Source organism: Camelus dromedarius, chromosome 4 (genome assembly GCF_036321535.1).
Source record: "Camelus dromedarius isolate mCamDro1 chromosome 4, mCamDro1.pat, whole genome shotgun sequence".
Lineage (NCBI taxonomy): Eukaryota > Metazoa > Chordata > Mammalia > Artiodactyla > Camelidae > Camelus > Camelus dromedarius.
This window is the reverse complement of record NC_087439.1, coordinates 54110466-54125160: the sequence shown is the minus strand read 5'-3', so window position 1 is coordinate 54125160 and position 14695 is coordinate 54110466. Positions and strand designations below refer to the sequence as shown.

Sequence of the window (14695 nt, the reverse complement as noted above, 5' to 3'; positions counted from 1 at the left end):
AAATGTATATGTACAGAAGATCAGTTATGGAAAAAAGAACATGAAAGTGCTTGGTCATGAGATAGACCTAAAGTCCCTGGCAATATCCAATTTCATATTAGACATTAGTCTCCAGCCATTAGTTGCCTTATTTCCCATGTTCTGTTGATCAAGAATTCTTGCTCAGTAATATGTCACGTCTTCTTGTCTGTAGGGTCAGACACTCTGCTTCAGAGGAGAAGCAGGCAACCCATTCTGGTCACCAGTTAGCCCACTCTGCTTCAGAGGAGAAGCAGGCAACCCATTCTGGTCACCAGTTAGCCCTTTTCAGTGAGACTGATAACCTCACTTCTCCAATGGTAAAAGCCTTCGATGCTTTTTCAGCTGGAAGCCTCCTTGCAATGCTAACTATTTTGCAGTGATGATTTTACTTATAATTTGGAAACAAAAACCACTCAAAACAACATCATGAAGACGAATATGCATCAAACACTTATTATGTGCCAGGCATTATGTTGATAACTTTACATATATTACATTGAATCCTCCCAGTAACCCCATATTGGAATTATATTATCCCTGCTTTTAAAAGTGAGAAAATTGAAGCAAAGATACTAGGTAATTTACCAAGATCACACAGCAAGGAAGTAATATAATCTAGCCTTGAGCCCAGAGAGTCTAGCACTGAACCTGCCTTCCCAACAACCCAATAACACGGAGCACACGCCCTAAACACCTGATCTGTAGGCGGCACTTGGGGCAGTGAATGCCAACCTGGAAAACATTTTGCATTAAGCTTTGAGTATGTCTTGGACTCTTCTGTTTGTCACTGGGCAACACTCTTGGGTTATACTGGCAGTGAGAAGCTCCAGATTTGATGGAGGCAGGTAAAAGTGTATAACTCAAATTAACGCACATATATTTTAAGAGATGTACTTTATTATAGCTTTCTTTGAATAACAAATCCTTTAAAGGCACTAAACTGGGGTGGGTATATGTAAATTGATCTTTATACTCTCTTTCTACAAACACACACATAGGGAACAACTTCTCCATAAGTATCCCTTGGTAGTTGACTTCTTTACTTGGGAGAGAAGCACTCTAACTCCAGAATACAGACATGACATTCATGAACTCTTTGCCTCCACACATGCTAAGAAGGGGCAGTATATTGGGTCAAAAAAGAGATGAGGCTAGAAAGAAATGTGCCATGTTCTTCAGACTTTTTTAGGGCCTAAAGAGCACACACACACTAGAATCTCAAAGAAATTATGTGTATGATTTATATAGGTTAATGGACATTTTTTCTTTCTTTTTTATTGAAGTATAATCAGTTACAATGTATCAATTTCTGGTGCACAGCACAGTGTCCCAGTCGTACATATACATACATATATTCATTTTCATATTCTTTTTCATTAAAGGTTATTGCAAGATATTGAATATAGTTCCCTGTGCTAGACAGAATAAACTTGGTTTTTTTAAGTCTATTTTTGTATATAGTGGCTAACATTTGCAAATCTCAAATGCCCAGATATATCTCTTCCCATCCCCTTCCCCCCGATAACTGTGTTTGTTTTTATGTCTTTGAGTCTGTTTCTGTTCTGCAAATAAGTTCGTTTGTCTTTTTTTTTTTAAGATTCCACATATAAGTGATATTATATGGTATTTTTCTTTCTCTTTATAGCTTACTTCACTTAGAATGACAATCTCCAGTTCCATCCATTTTGCTGCAAATGGCATTATTTTACTATTTATTACAGCTGAGTAGTATTCCATTGTATATGTATATCTAGTCATCTGTTGATGGACATTTAGGTTGTTTCCATGTCTTAGCTATTGTAAATAGTGCCACTATGAACATTGGGGTGCATGTATCTTTTTGAATTAAGGTTCCCTCTGGATATATGCCCAGAAGTGGGATTGCTGGATCATATGGTAAGTCTATTTTTAGTCTTTTGAGGAATCGCCATACTGTTTTCCATAATGGCTGCAGCAAACTACATTCCCACCAACAGTGTAGGAGGGTTCCCTTTTCTCTACAGCCTTTCCAGCATTTGTTGTTTGTGGACTTTTGAACGATGGCCATTCTGACTGGTATGAGGTGATACTTCATTGTAGTTTTGATTTGCTCTTCTCTGATAACTAGGGACATTGAGCATTTTTTCATGTGCCTGTTGGCCATTTGTATGTCTTTATTGGAGAATTGCTTGTTTAGGTCTTCTGCTCATTTTTGGATTGGGTTGTTTGTTTTTTATTATTAAGTTGTATGAGCTGTTTATATATTCTGGAAATTAAGCCTTTGTCAGTCACATCATTTGCAATTATTTTCTCCCATTCCATAGGCTGTCTTTTTGTTTTGCTTGTGGTTTCCTTTGCTGTGCAAAAGCTTGTAAGTTTAATTAGGTCCTGTTTGTTAATTTTTGCTCTTATTTCTATTGCCTGGGTAGACTGCCCTAGGAGAATATGGCTAAGATTTATGTCAGAGAATTTTTGCCTATGTTTTCTTCTAGGAGATTTATCCTGTCTTGTCTTATATTTAAGTCTTTAAACCATTTTGAGTTTATTTTTGTGTATGATGTGAGGGAGTGTTCTAACTTCATTGATTTACATGCTGCTGTCCAGTTTTCCCAACACCACTTGCCGAAGAGACAACATTTCTTCTTTCTAATATAGACATGGAACTTTATTTTTGGTCTAGCTTTTCAGCCAAAACCCGTGCTTTCTTTTGTCTTTGGAAGATCAAATAACCACCTTTACTGTCATTTCTGGCCATCCAGGACTTGTGTGTGACCAGTGATTGTCACAAAGTTGCCATCATATATTGTTGGTTTAGCAAAATCAGTAATATCAACAAGGCAACAAAGCAGATTGTTTGGATTATTGTTCATATGTGAATACTCACTTTCAAACATAGGTAATCATTCTAGAAGCAATTTGGAGTCCAGATCTCTTAATGGGTTTGTGGTGGTTGTAGCTATTGTCTCAGTCAATTGAAAAATCAATGTACAGGTGGCTTTGCCTTAATGCAACATGTGTAGTCCTGAAAAAAGAAAAGCCTACTCAGATCTGTAAAATCACACGCTAAACAGAATAGAGTTTATGGGCAAATTAGTATCTGGGTCAAGCCATTCAAAACATACGCAATCTCCACTGAAAACACAAAACTTTAGAATGGTGAGCTCACAAAAAGAATAGTATTTCTAATAAAAACACAGCATAGTTTTTAAAAAACTATTACATAGCTAATAAATAATAGTGGTATATAAGTAGGTCCTTGCATTACAAAAGCACACACATGCACATGCGCACACACATACACACACACAACTAAAGGTAGTTTGTATCATGTATGACTGAAAAATTGTGCTCTACGCTGGAATTTGACACAACATTCTAAAATGACTATAACTCAATTAAAATAATAATGATGATAATAATAATAATAATAATAATAATAATAATAATAATAATAATAATAAAGGTAGCTTGTAGAAGGGGTGGGGCTGCTGAGTAGTGGAGAAAAGAGCACAAAGGTCAGGGAGAACCACACCACAGGCACCTCCGGGAGAGCATGCGGCCAGATGGTGCCAGGAGGAGGCCCGCAGATGAGCTGGCAGAGTGCAGCCCAGCCCAGTGTTCAGCTGTCTCAGCGTACTTTGCATTCAGCTGCTGTGACTCAATGCTCCAAAGCACCAACGCACTGGGAAAAATCACATGTGAACCAATGCGACCTCCAGGCTAACATCGACCCTTGATCCCAGTTCCACATGGACTGAACACACGGCAGCAACACATATTAAAGGAGAAAAGCTGCCACCAACAATAAAAATGTTGATTCTGGAAGCTACTAATATTTATGAAAACAATTAGTAAAAACTTTCAAATAGTTAAAGGGGAAAATAGATCATAATTAATCTGACTTATAAGAGAGGATGTATTAGCTAATTTTTTAAAGTATGCTGTGTTAAATTTGAGTCCATAAATGTTTGTAGAACTATAAATAAGATATAATTAGTGAGATATGAAGAAAAATTATAAAGAAAAATCATGTACCCTCGAATACCTTTCTTCTCAGTCGTCATGCACCCAGAGTCATCATATGCACTAGAGCTGCTGAGATACTATTTTTTCTGTACTGTTCTGTCAAATTTTAGAAATTTGACCATTAAACTTTTTATAATACATTTTTGTAACAAATAATAAGATTTCACATTTATTTCCATGTCCCAGAATTTTCTGTTAAGTTGGTGATAATCAGTTGTGCCTCAAGTCCAACTTAATATTGATTTTAGCACTAAGCCATGTAACATCTTTGATTTATCTCTGTCCTTAATGAAGAAAATTATTGGGCTGATTGCTGAACAATTTCTTATGAATAATAAAACATAATTGAACTGCTCCAAAGTTACATTGTCTAATATGGTAGCCACTAGCCCATTGTGATGATTCAAATTAATTAAATAAAAGTAAAAATGTAGTTCTTTAGTCACACACACCGCATTTCAGGTGCTCCATAGCCCACATGTGACTGTTGACCACTGGACTGGACAGTGTAGATAGAGAATATTTCCATCATCACAGAAAGTTCAACAGTGGAGCAATAGTTCTATTGACCTACACAGTTCTGCCAAATTTCTGAAAAAGCACAATAGTTCAAGGTCAATGCTGCCTTTAGAAAGTGTTAGCATACCTTTAGCCATGTCCTCCCCTTCCTCTACAGAGGTAAATGTTGAAAGAATCCTCTCTCTTGGCTTTGCCTTGGGTGCTGGAAGAGAATGAGCCCACCCAGGCATCCTCAGACACAACAGACCAACTTTTGTAGATGCCGTCAGTGCCCTGCCCACATCCTTGGCTCTAAGACTTGAGTGTGCCTCTGCCATCTTCCAACTGCCAGAATCTCCATTTCTTTGTCCAAGACCTTTTCTTGAACCTTCTGTGAGACACTCTGCCTATACCCCTGGCAGGTGCCAAAAAATTAACACCCGCTAAAAAAGAATCTTCAACCAATAATTGTTGAAAGTTGGGGTAAAATTACCTCTGAGCTGTGAGTTTTGCAGCATTTTCCAGAATGACTCCAGATGGTAGCTGACTCCCAATCTTGATGCTCTTCCCTCTCCTGTATCACTTTCCACACCTTTCCTGTGTTTCCTTGCACCTCCAGATAAGCCATTTACACTTAACTCATTGTCTCAGGGTCTGCTTCTGAGGAAACACAAACCAAGACAATATCCAAACAGAGAGGTAAAATGGAGAGGTAGTTAGAAAGAAGGGGAGGCTCACAATATGAAAGATAGCCAATATTTACATAGCATTAGATGGTGAACGCCTTGAGAGCAAGGGTTTTTCTTTAACTTTCTATTCCCAATGTCTAGCACATACAAGGCGCTCAGTCATATTATAGCATCCAACGTTTCACACATACTGTGTCTTTCACATCCCAGCATTCCTATTTGCTAGCCATTACTGCTGTTTTTCAGCTGAGTAAATTCAAGATCTAATAATTTAAATGAATTGCCTCAAGTCACACAGTAAGTGGCAGCGTTCAGCCTGGAACCAGGGCTTCAGACTCCACACCCCATGCTTGTCCTCGTAGCTGGTGCTGCCACGCTGTTCAGCGTTGTCCCATTGACTAGCCTGCTGGCCTCTCAGGCAAGAGGAACTTCTGTACCTCAGGGGACCACTCCAGGCTCTGCCCTTGCCCTCAATTCCCGCCCTTCTGCTCCCTGAGTGTTTTGCTCAGACTATTAGCTTGGCTCTTGATTAGAGCTATTTTCCTTTTGGGGAAATGTTTTCGCTTTAAGGGGTAGTAGTATGGGGTTTTGGTCAAGCTAGTTGGCTCTCAAGAAAGAACGCCTAGATTAGAATTTATTTCTATAGCTTTACTAAAAAGTAAGCATGAGCCTTGGGCAAATGATTTTCAATTCTCTAAGCTTTAGTATCCTGATTCGTAGAACATAGATAATGAAAGTACCCACTCATAAAAAAAAAGTATGCACAGGTAATGAGGATTAAATGAAATAATCCATGTAAAAGCACTCAGCACATTGTAAACGCAAAATGCTATTCGATACTATTATTGGCCACACGTTCTGTGCGTCCCACTCTTCTCCTCATCCCCCATAAGCCTAATTTGAACCCCAAGAAACCCAAACCAGTTATAGATGGGGTAGACTGGCCCCCATTGATTTAGAAATGGAATTCAGATCAATGTGTTGTCTCTTTTTAAGATGAACAGGAACTCTGGGACTTAAAATGCATCTTTAATGAGAGCAGTCTAGGAAGAAAGCCCATTTGCGGGCAGGGTACCACAAGATGGGAGAAACCATTTGCCTCCACAGAGAAGCCAAGCTATTTATCTCCCAGTTATTCACGAGACTGTGCTAAATGCTCAGTGTAGGTTAATCATTACATCCTGTACATGAAGGTGGCAGATACATTCTGATAAACACATATACACATTTTCATATCCAAACCCTGCAAAAAGAAACGGTGGAGTTTCTTCAAATAGAATAATTAAAGGCTGGGAGGATTTTAAAAATAAAAGTCATCTTGTGAACTATATTATTCTTCCTTGTTGTGCTTAACTATGGATACAATATTGGATTCTTATTTACAACCTCTTATTTTTAAAGTGGAGATTATATAATTCTATGATACTACATATCCTGAACTAAAATGTTAGGTGCAAAGACTGACAGTTTTTTTCTAATTTTTATATTCACACGAACTGTCACTGCTACAAATGTGTTAAGAATTAAATTCCACTTGGTTATACGTTTAATGAGACACCTAGTAAAGAACCTAAATATAAGACATGAACCAGAAATTAACACAACATTGTAAATTGACTATACTTCAGTTAAAAAGATACATATATGACATGAAATTGGAAAAGCCCCAGAGAATCTGGGCACCAAGGTGGAAAACTTCAAATGATGCTGCTTCCCTTTTCTGGGCTTTTCCAGAGCAAAGCTCATTGTCCAGCTCACACACACTTTCAGACTGGAATGATTCCAAAGGAATATCGGCTGCTTTCTTTCCTGGATCCTGGGATGAACTATGATTCTCGAGAAGACAAGAATTTGGTCACACAGTTGGAGTTGGTAGAAACATTTTTTTCAGTTTCTTATTACCAAATAAGATGGAGTCTTACTCTCTCCATAAAAAATCGTTCTGTTGGCAGAAACTCACCTTTCAGTCTGGTTGGTTTATAACCTTTTAACAAGCTGTCCTGAAGATGGCGCCACATGCTTAGCTATGTTACGACCTGTATGATTTCACGATTCTTTCTTAAACCAAGTTGCTAATAGCTGCACAGATTTACAGAAAGACCTGTGGGAAAAGCTACCTTGAAATGATATTCCTGTAGTGAAGTATAAAGATTAATCTAAGTCACCCAAGGAATAATCTGATTAGATGATCTCTAAATTTTCAATTAGGAAAAGGAGTTACACGGAAAATACAGCAGATGCTATCTGGGTTAGATCAGTGGCGTGCTATGAAAGCCACAGTCCATCTCTGACCTTGTTCCTTCTCTTTTGTCTTCTATTTGCTGTCACTGGCACCATCATCTATCAAGTTGCTGGAGCCAGAAACTTGAATGGCATCTTTGCTCTTTCTCTCTGCTTTAAACTTCCCCGCTAGCCACGCTGCATCCAGTCAATCACCCAGCCCTACCTATTCTAGAAAGTCCATAAATGTCTTTCAAGGGTGTCCATGTTTCTCTCTTCTTTTACCAGTGATGTCTCCCAGCACTATCACCTCCTCCCTGTGCCACTGCAAGAATGGGTGTCCATTCCCCCTTTACCCCAGCTTGCTCTTCTCAATCTGCTCTCGGCTCTTCATCTGGAGTGATCTTCCAAAAGACAGACCCAATCATGCAATCTCCCTGTTAACAGTCTTCCATAGCTCCCTAGTGCTCGCAGGTGAAATCTAAACTCTTATACAGCCTACATTTTTTATAATCTAGTTGCCCCCAGCTTCATCCTGCAATACTGTCCCACAAATTCTTCTGCTTTAGTCATAATAGATCGTTTTCCTGGAATGTTCTGTATTCCTGCTGCTCCTGCTTGTGCCCCCAGCAACCATTACATCTCACCACTCCCAGAGCCATCACCACCTCCATCCATCTAGCTTGTCCTCATCATGTAGGTCTCCACATAAACACCCTTTCCTCATGGAAGAGACCCATACAGATTCCTACCTTTAATAGTTATCTAATTTTATCATAATTACCCCTGTATTTTCTCCCTGTTAGATTATAAACTGAAGAAAGCAGGAACAGCGTCTGTCTTTAAGCAACATTCTCTTTTTTAAATTGAAGTATAGTTGATTTACAAGGTTGTGTGAGTTTCTGATGTACAGCATAGTGACCAGAGATAATTAATAATGCCACCAGCCCTGGCTTGGAGAGGGCACATCATGAATCGTGTGGCAAGAGAGCCTCTCAGCTCACTAGGTACAGAGAACCCAGGCCTTATGATAAAGTCACGCACTTAGAAAGCAAACCTTCATCTCCTAAGAGGGCAACTTCTGGGTGCTGGCGGCTCATCAGTAAGCACTGTGCTCTAATATCTGGTGAGCCCCCTGGAGTTTTGTGGGTTTTTTTCTGGTTTAAATCAAGCCTGAGGCTGGTGGAAAGTAGTTACACACCCACATTGTGTGTCTTGTGAATGCTAACTCTCTTTAATTTGAATACTGATTATTTTTTATAGAATGTAAACCCAGTTTTACATTCCATAATGCAAACAGGTACCTATCTGTTTCTAAATAAAACTATTTAGGTTCCAAAAATTTTAGTTTTATATATGTTTGTGTGTGTGTGTGTGTGTGTGTGTGTATAAAGTTCAGTCATATATGTAGAGAATTGTATATATATATAAATATATATACATACATATATATATGTGTATATATATAAAATTAAGCAACGTTCTTACAATGGCTATAAGGCCTTTCATCATCCACCTCCTTCAGCTCACCTTCCACTTACCTGCAGTCCTCCCTCATTTCTTTGCTTTGACCTCCTTGCTTGTTCCTCTGCTTGCTTCCTCTAGCTTGGACTTTTTGTTGTTCCTTTAACTTTGCAGACAAGATCCTGCCTCGAGGCTTTCACACTTGCTGTTCCCTCTTCCTCGAATACACTTCCTCCACTTTTCTATGTGACTCTCTTCTTCACCTGCTTCAGATTTTTATTCAAATGCCACATTCTCAGTGGCGTCCTCCTTGACCGCTTGATCTATTACACATCCCCCTATCATTCCAATCCCCTTCCCTGCTCTATTGCTCTCCTCAGCTCTTATCCCTGTCTCATATACTTCCATGGCCTATTTTCCATCTCCTCCACTAGACCGTGAGCTACAGGAGGACAGGGACTTTGTCTCTCTGGTTCCTTACTATGTCTCCAGCACCTGAAGTTACGCCTCACAGAAAGTCAGTGCAACTGTCCATCCTAGACCCACTCTCGTGATTTCATAAACTTAAGTCTTCTCACCCTTTTGGGGACTAAGTCATTCTAGTTTATAGGTGGGGAGAATTTTATCTTCTTCTAGGAAATCTTCCCTCTTCCCAATTCCTTTAGCTTCCTATTTTCAGAACTAGTATGTCTTTTTGCAGGGGGATAGAGAAGACAGAACTAAAAATAAATCTTCCCATGAAAACATAAAAGTAGAAATTTACTGAGGTCCTTTATGTTTCAGTTGTTTCCTAATAATACATTTCCTGAAAACTAGAACAATCAGTGTGAGGCCAGAGCCACCAGTCTTGTTAAAAACATCTCCTCCTGAGCAGCTTCTGGGATGATGGTTCCTTATCTTTCTGTTAACTGGTGAGACACTGAATGAAAAGCTTTGATTCCCTTACATCACTGGGGCACTCGCTGAAGATTTGTATATTGAAACCCATGGATTTGTCTGGCTGTACAGCCAGCCTGATCATTTGGGTAGAAAAGTGAGTTTTCTAAAGCCAAACCAGCTGTGCAGTTAGATGGAGCCCAATTTCCTGAGCAGAAGATGGCAAATAGAATCAGGTTCAATGACTGTAATATGGGTAGAGAGTCATTTTGTGAAATTTCAACACCTTGCAATGACCAGCAACTCCAGGAAAACAACATTCATTCTCACGATATGTAAGGCTGGTTCATGGCTAATGATTTATCATGGATGTTTGATTCAACTTTCATTTTCAGAGTTATGAGATGCGCAAACAGATCCTCACCACCCTCTAATTTCAAGGGGATATCTTAATGCAACTGCAGTTAAGCACAGTTTCTGTAAGAATATGTGAAATACTGTTACAGAGAAAACTGAGAATGGTCATTTTTAACACAAAATCAGAGTGAAAGAAAATAGCTTTTACCAAAATTTGAATTTTTGATGGAAAATAAAGATTCTAGTTAATTAAAGACAAAAGGAGAAAATCTAATGCTGTATTTGAGAATATAAGCTCAAAAATATGAAAAAGCCTATTTTCTCCATTACAAAATAGCAAGGGACTTGCCAAAAAAACAAACAAACAAACAAACAAAAAAAAACCGGAAAGGAAATCACATGGGTACAATGAGAAAAGGGGGCTGAAGAGGCTGCTGTTTAATTAGGCGTTCTAACAATGGTGAAGATTTGGATGAAAATTAGGCTGTAAATGGTCAAGATAAAGTTCAAGAAAAGAAACCAGAGAACAGCAATTATCAATTGCATACTCCAGGAGTGAAGTTCAACAGAAAAGAAAATGAAAGTTCACATGATAATTTAATTAAAATAGGTATCCAGACCAGCAGAAATGGAGGGGAAAGAGAGATGTGGAACTAGAAAAGACAACTTCCAAAAGAAGTTTCCATACTTAGGAAAGATAAAGGTGAAAGTGCATAGGTATTCAGAAGAAAGAATAAGAAAAAGTGGCCAAGGAATGAACACATTTATGTAAACTAAGCTATAAAAGTCCTTCTCCAAAGGACTGATCTTTAAAATTTGTTAAAGGGGATCTATTTTCAGAGATTCTTCAAATTAACAGGAAGATGAAGACCAAGCTTAATGGAATAGATCTTCTGGAAAAGACGTGTTCCTTAAAATTCCAGAGGAGATTCTGCTCAAAAGAAACCTAAATGATGAAACTGAGACTATAATTAATAATAGGAGAATCTACAGCCATTTCCATCCGGTAGAAGTGATTCTCCTATACCTTGATCAGGAAAAAAAAAATTTTTAACCCTTAGAGGAACCTAACATGAAGCACTCTGATCCACTTCTCCCATGTGGAGTCCAAAAACATGAACAAATAGAAATCGACTTCCTCAAAATACGTTCCACTGAATGCGGTAGTCTGGTCAAACATGTTGGGAATTTTGGGGTTAAACAAAATTAAGCAGGTTTTATTACTGATAGGAGATGCAATCGGCTGTGGTCCCTGGGCTTCCCTGTGTATTCTTGCTGGTGAGGACAACATTGTAAGACCCTGATCATTCCTTTCGTGGGCTATTTCTCATAATAACTTGCAGCAGGCAGCCTCGAGGAATGAGTTCAAATCTCCCTCTGGGACAGGAACAGACTTGGCTAGAGAAGTGGATTCCCCAAGTTCGGAGGCGAATTCCTTGCCTGCAGAAAAGACTTGCCTCCCCAGAAGCATCTCTTTCAATGCCCTGCTGTGCCACTCACAATTTCCACCACTTGAATTATTCCTTGGGTAAAATGCATTTTTTCCAGAAGTCTCCTGTTGAAAGGCAAACATGTTACTTTGGAGGTGTGGTTATAAATGCTTTAACATAGATTAATACCTTAATATAGAAGAGATTTGAAGAGAGAATGGGCTCTGATGGGACATGGAGGGGAGGGTGAGCTGTAAATTAGGAAAGGTCCTGGGATTAAAATTGTATCTGGGTAGAAGAGGCAAAACAGAAGCACTGCGGTGTTGAGTCCTTTTCTTTCCTCCCATCTCCTCCACAAATACAGTACTTTGGGCCAGGATTTATGCTTTAAATGAATTATAGAAATGCCTATCTTGCATCTTTCCTCTCCTTTCTTAAGGTCCTTCTTTTTCCTTTTGAACTGTAAATTTGTCAGTCTCACCGAATGAATAGGTAAAAATGTGAATATTAGAGTTTTCAAAGGTTAGATTTCAAAGGCTTTTTAAGTTAGATTTTTTCAAAGGAGGCTTGAGTCAGCATCATTTGGGGGAGGTGGGGAGGAACTGATAGGCTCTCCGGCAAATATTTTCAGAACAAACTTTTCACCCCTTGAGGATGTTTTTGGAGGGGCCCAAACGGGAGGAGCAGAGGCGAGGCTTTAGTCTTATGCTCCCGACTCTGCTGAATGCCAGTCTTGCTGCTCTGGTGTTTTTGTTTTGTTGTTTTGTTTGTTTTATGTGTTTTTGCTTTTTGGTTTTTTTATTTTTATTTTTTTAAGCAGGAAACTGGGAGGTTTATAGTAGGTTTGGCTCAATAATTCTTTCAATTATGACAGTTTCTACTTGGAAACAATGCATATTCTAATGCTTTTACTTGAGTCACAACTTTCTAGAAGCTGTTTATCACAGTTATTTAACTTGTGCATGATTTTGCTATGTTCTCATCACCATTTGGGAAAAGTTATTCAGAGAGAATGAACTAGGAGTTTTTGTATTTGCTTTCTTAAAAACAACAACAACAACAACAAAAACAGTGGTTGTGTGTCCTTGACACTCAGGGCATTGTGCTACAGGAAACTGAGATTTTCCGTAAAAAGAAGTCTTTCACTGCGGTGTTTACACTGTGTCCCACATGCATCAGGTTTTATGCCAGAGCAAGGGCCAGCAGCATGTAATCCTACAATGGCATTTCAAACATCACCATGACAGATGGGCTATTACAAGAAATATGTAAAATGTTCCAGAACAGCCAGTTAAATCTCTTTGTGGTTTATAACCAGATCTAACAAATATAGTCTCTCTGGAAGAAAATATTCTTGGATTAACCAAGTCTTGGTTCTTGTGTCAAATTCAGGGGTCATTTTCATTCATGGAAAGCCTCTGAAAAGTCATCAGGAAAGCTTGACCCTGACCATAGACACGTTGTACAAAGAACAGGGTCACTTGGGCCCGATGAATTCTAATTCACCAGCGCACATGAGCTGCCGTTTTACACAGTCCTCTTCTGGATTCCTACAAGGTGAAAGTTCAAACACAGTAAGAAGCAAATATGACCGCATATAGACTCTCTTATTTATTTTTTTATTGGAAGTACTGGGGATTGAACCCAGGACCTCATGCTTGCTAGGCATGCACACTGCCACTGAGCTATACCCTCCTTCCCTCTGATATTTTCATTTCTGATTACAGATGTGGCACTCCCTTGGCTCCTTATAATCCACATCACAATGTACTAGTCCTTCCAGGGATTTCATAGCATTTTCATAGCATAGGAAGGTCATTTACAGTCAAGATTATCAATGTATTGGCATTCAACCTAAGATGCCACCCACTGACAAATTATCACCACGAAATATGAATATTTTCTTTTCACTTTTCAAAGTCTCCAGAGAATTTTATTAAAAATTCCCCTTCCATTGAAACAGATGGAGCAAAGTATCTTAGTGGGCAGGGTATTTTGTTGTTGTTGTTGCTTTATTTCGTTTTTCTCTAAAGGGTTTTTTCTTCTTCTTTTTTTTTAGAGGGGAAAATACATCTTTAGGTTATTCAGAATTAAGAATTGGTAGTAAAAGCAGGTGCTGCTCTTCAAATGCCACTAAAATTGCACTTATGTTTAAGGCTGCTTAGCACTTTTATAACCCTTTTTGCTGATGCCCAAGACTGCTGGAATGCTCTTGAGTGACGGCAGACGCCTTGTTTAGCTCAGAAAATTCCCTTAGGTTCTGTCTCCTCTCCTCTTTCAGTTCTTACTGCTTTCTAGCTGCCCCCATTTGTATCCCATGGCTTTGATTATGCTTCATCTCAGATGCTGTTGATACCCTACCCATAGCCCATAGGACCTTGCCGTTATGGTGCATGCTGGTCGGCATCTCTGCGTCTCATAACAGAGCATGCTCTGCCCATGTGCGTGGGAGCAGTCCTCACCAGTGACTGAGAAATCAGTGGACACAACTTTAAATATCTTATAATTTTGTCAATTATACCTCAATGAAGTTGGGTGGGGAAATAAAGGAAGTTGGTGTGTATATGCCCCAGCTCCTTTGCATTCAAGTGGAATAAGTCTGAGATGTACATTCTACAATGGCTTGTGATTTCTCCAGCAGTTTTAAGCTCCAGTTACCTACGGCAGTAACTCCCCAATAACATATCCTTGATTCACGTCCTTCATTTTCTTGTATCACTTCACTATTCCCTTACCTATTTCCTGAGATAACATCCAAATAACTACTTGGTTTTTGTCTCAGGACCTACTTTTGGGGAACCTTAATCAAGATACTGCAACTGGCAGTATTCTTTTCTTACATGTTTTCATCCAGTATTTAAGTGATGTCATACTCCAGGATCAAACCAGGCATCCAGGTAACACCAGCTTCAGCACCCTGGGTCCCTACATATCTTGGGGCAAGGCTGAGAATTAGATTATTTCTACTTGAAATGTATGATTTCAGAAGCAATATATTTTTATTTTATTAGACCTTTATCTCCCTAGACGAAATTATCTGTCACACTAATAATTCTAATGATTCATAAGTCTGTTTCTCTGGTCCATAGCTCTCTCTCTCTTGATTTTTGAACATGTATATTGAATGGCCTACTT

The 14695-nt window shown here is 38.9% G+C and overlaps 1 protein-coding gene across 9 annotated transcripts in view; it reads left to right on the top strand.

The window, feature by feature from the left end:
- NEUROD1 (neuronal differentiation 1) overlaps positions 1-14695 on the top strand; it is a 175811-nt gene that overhangs the window by 136843 nt on the left and 24273 nt on the right. The window lies entirely within an intron of this gene.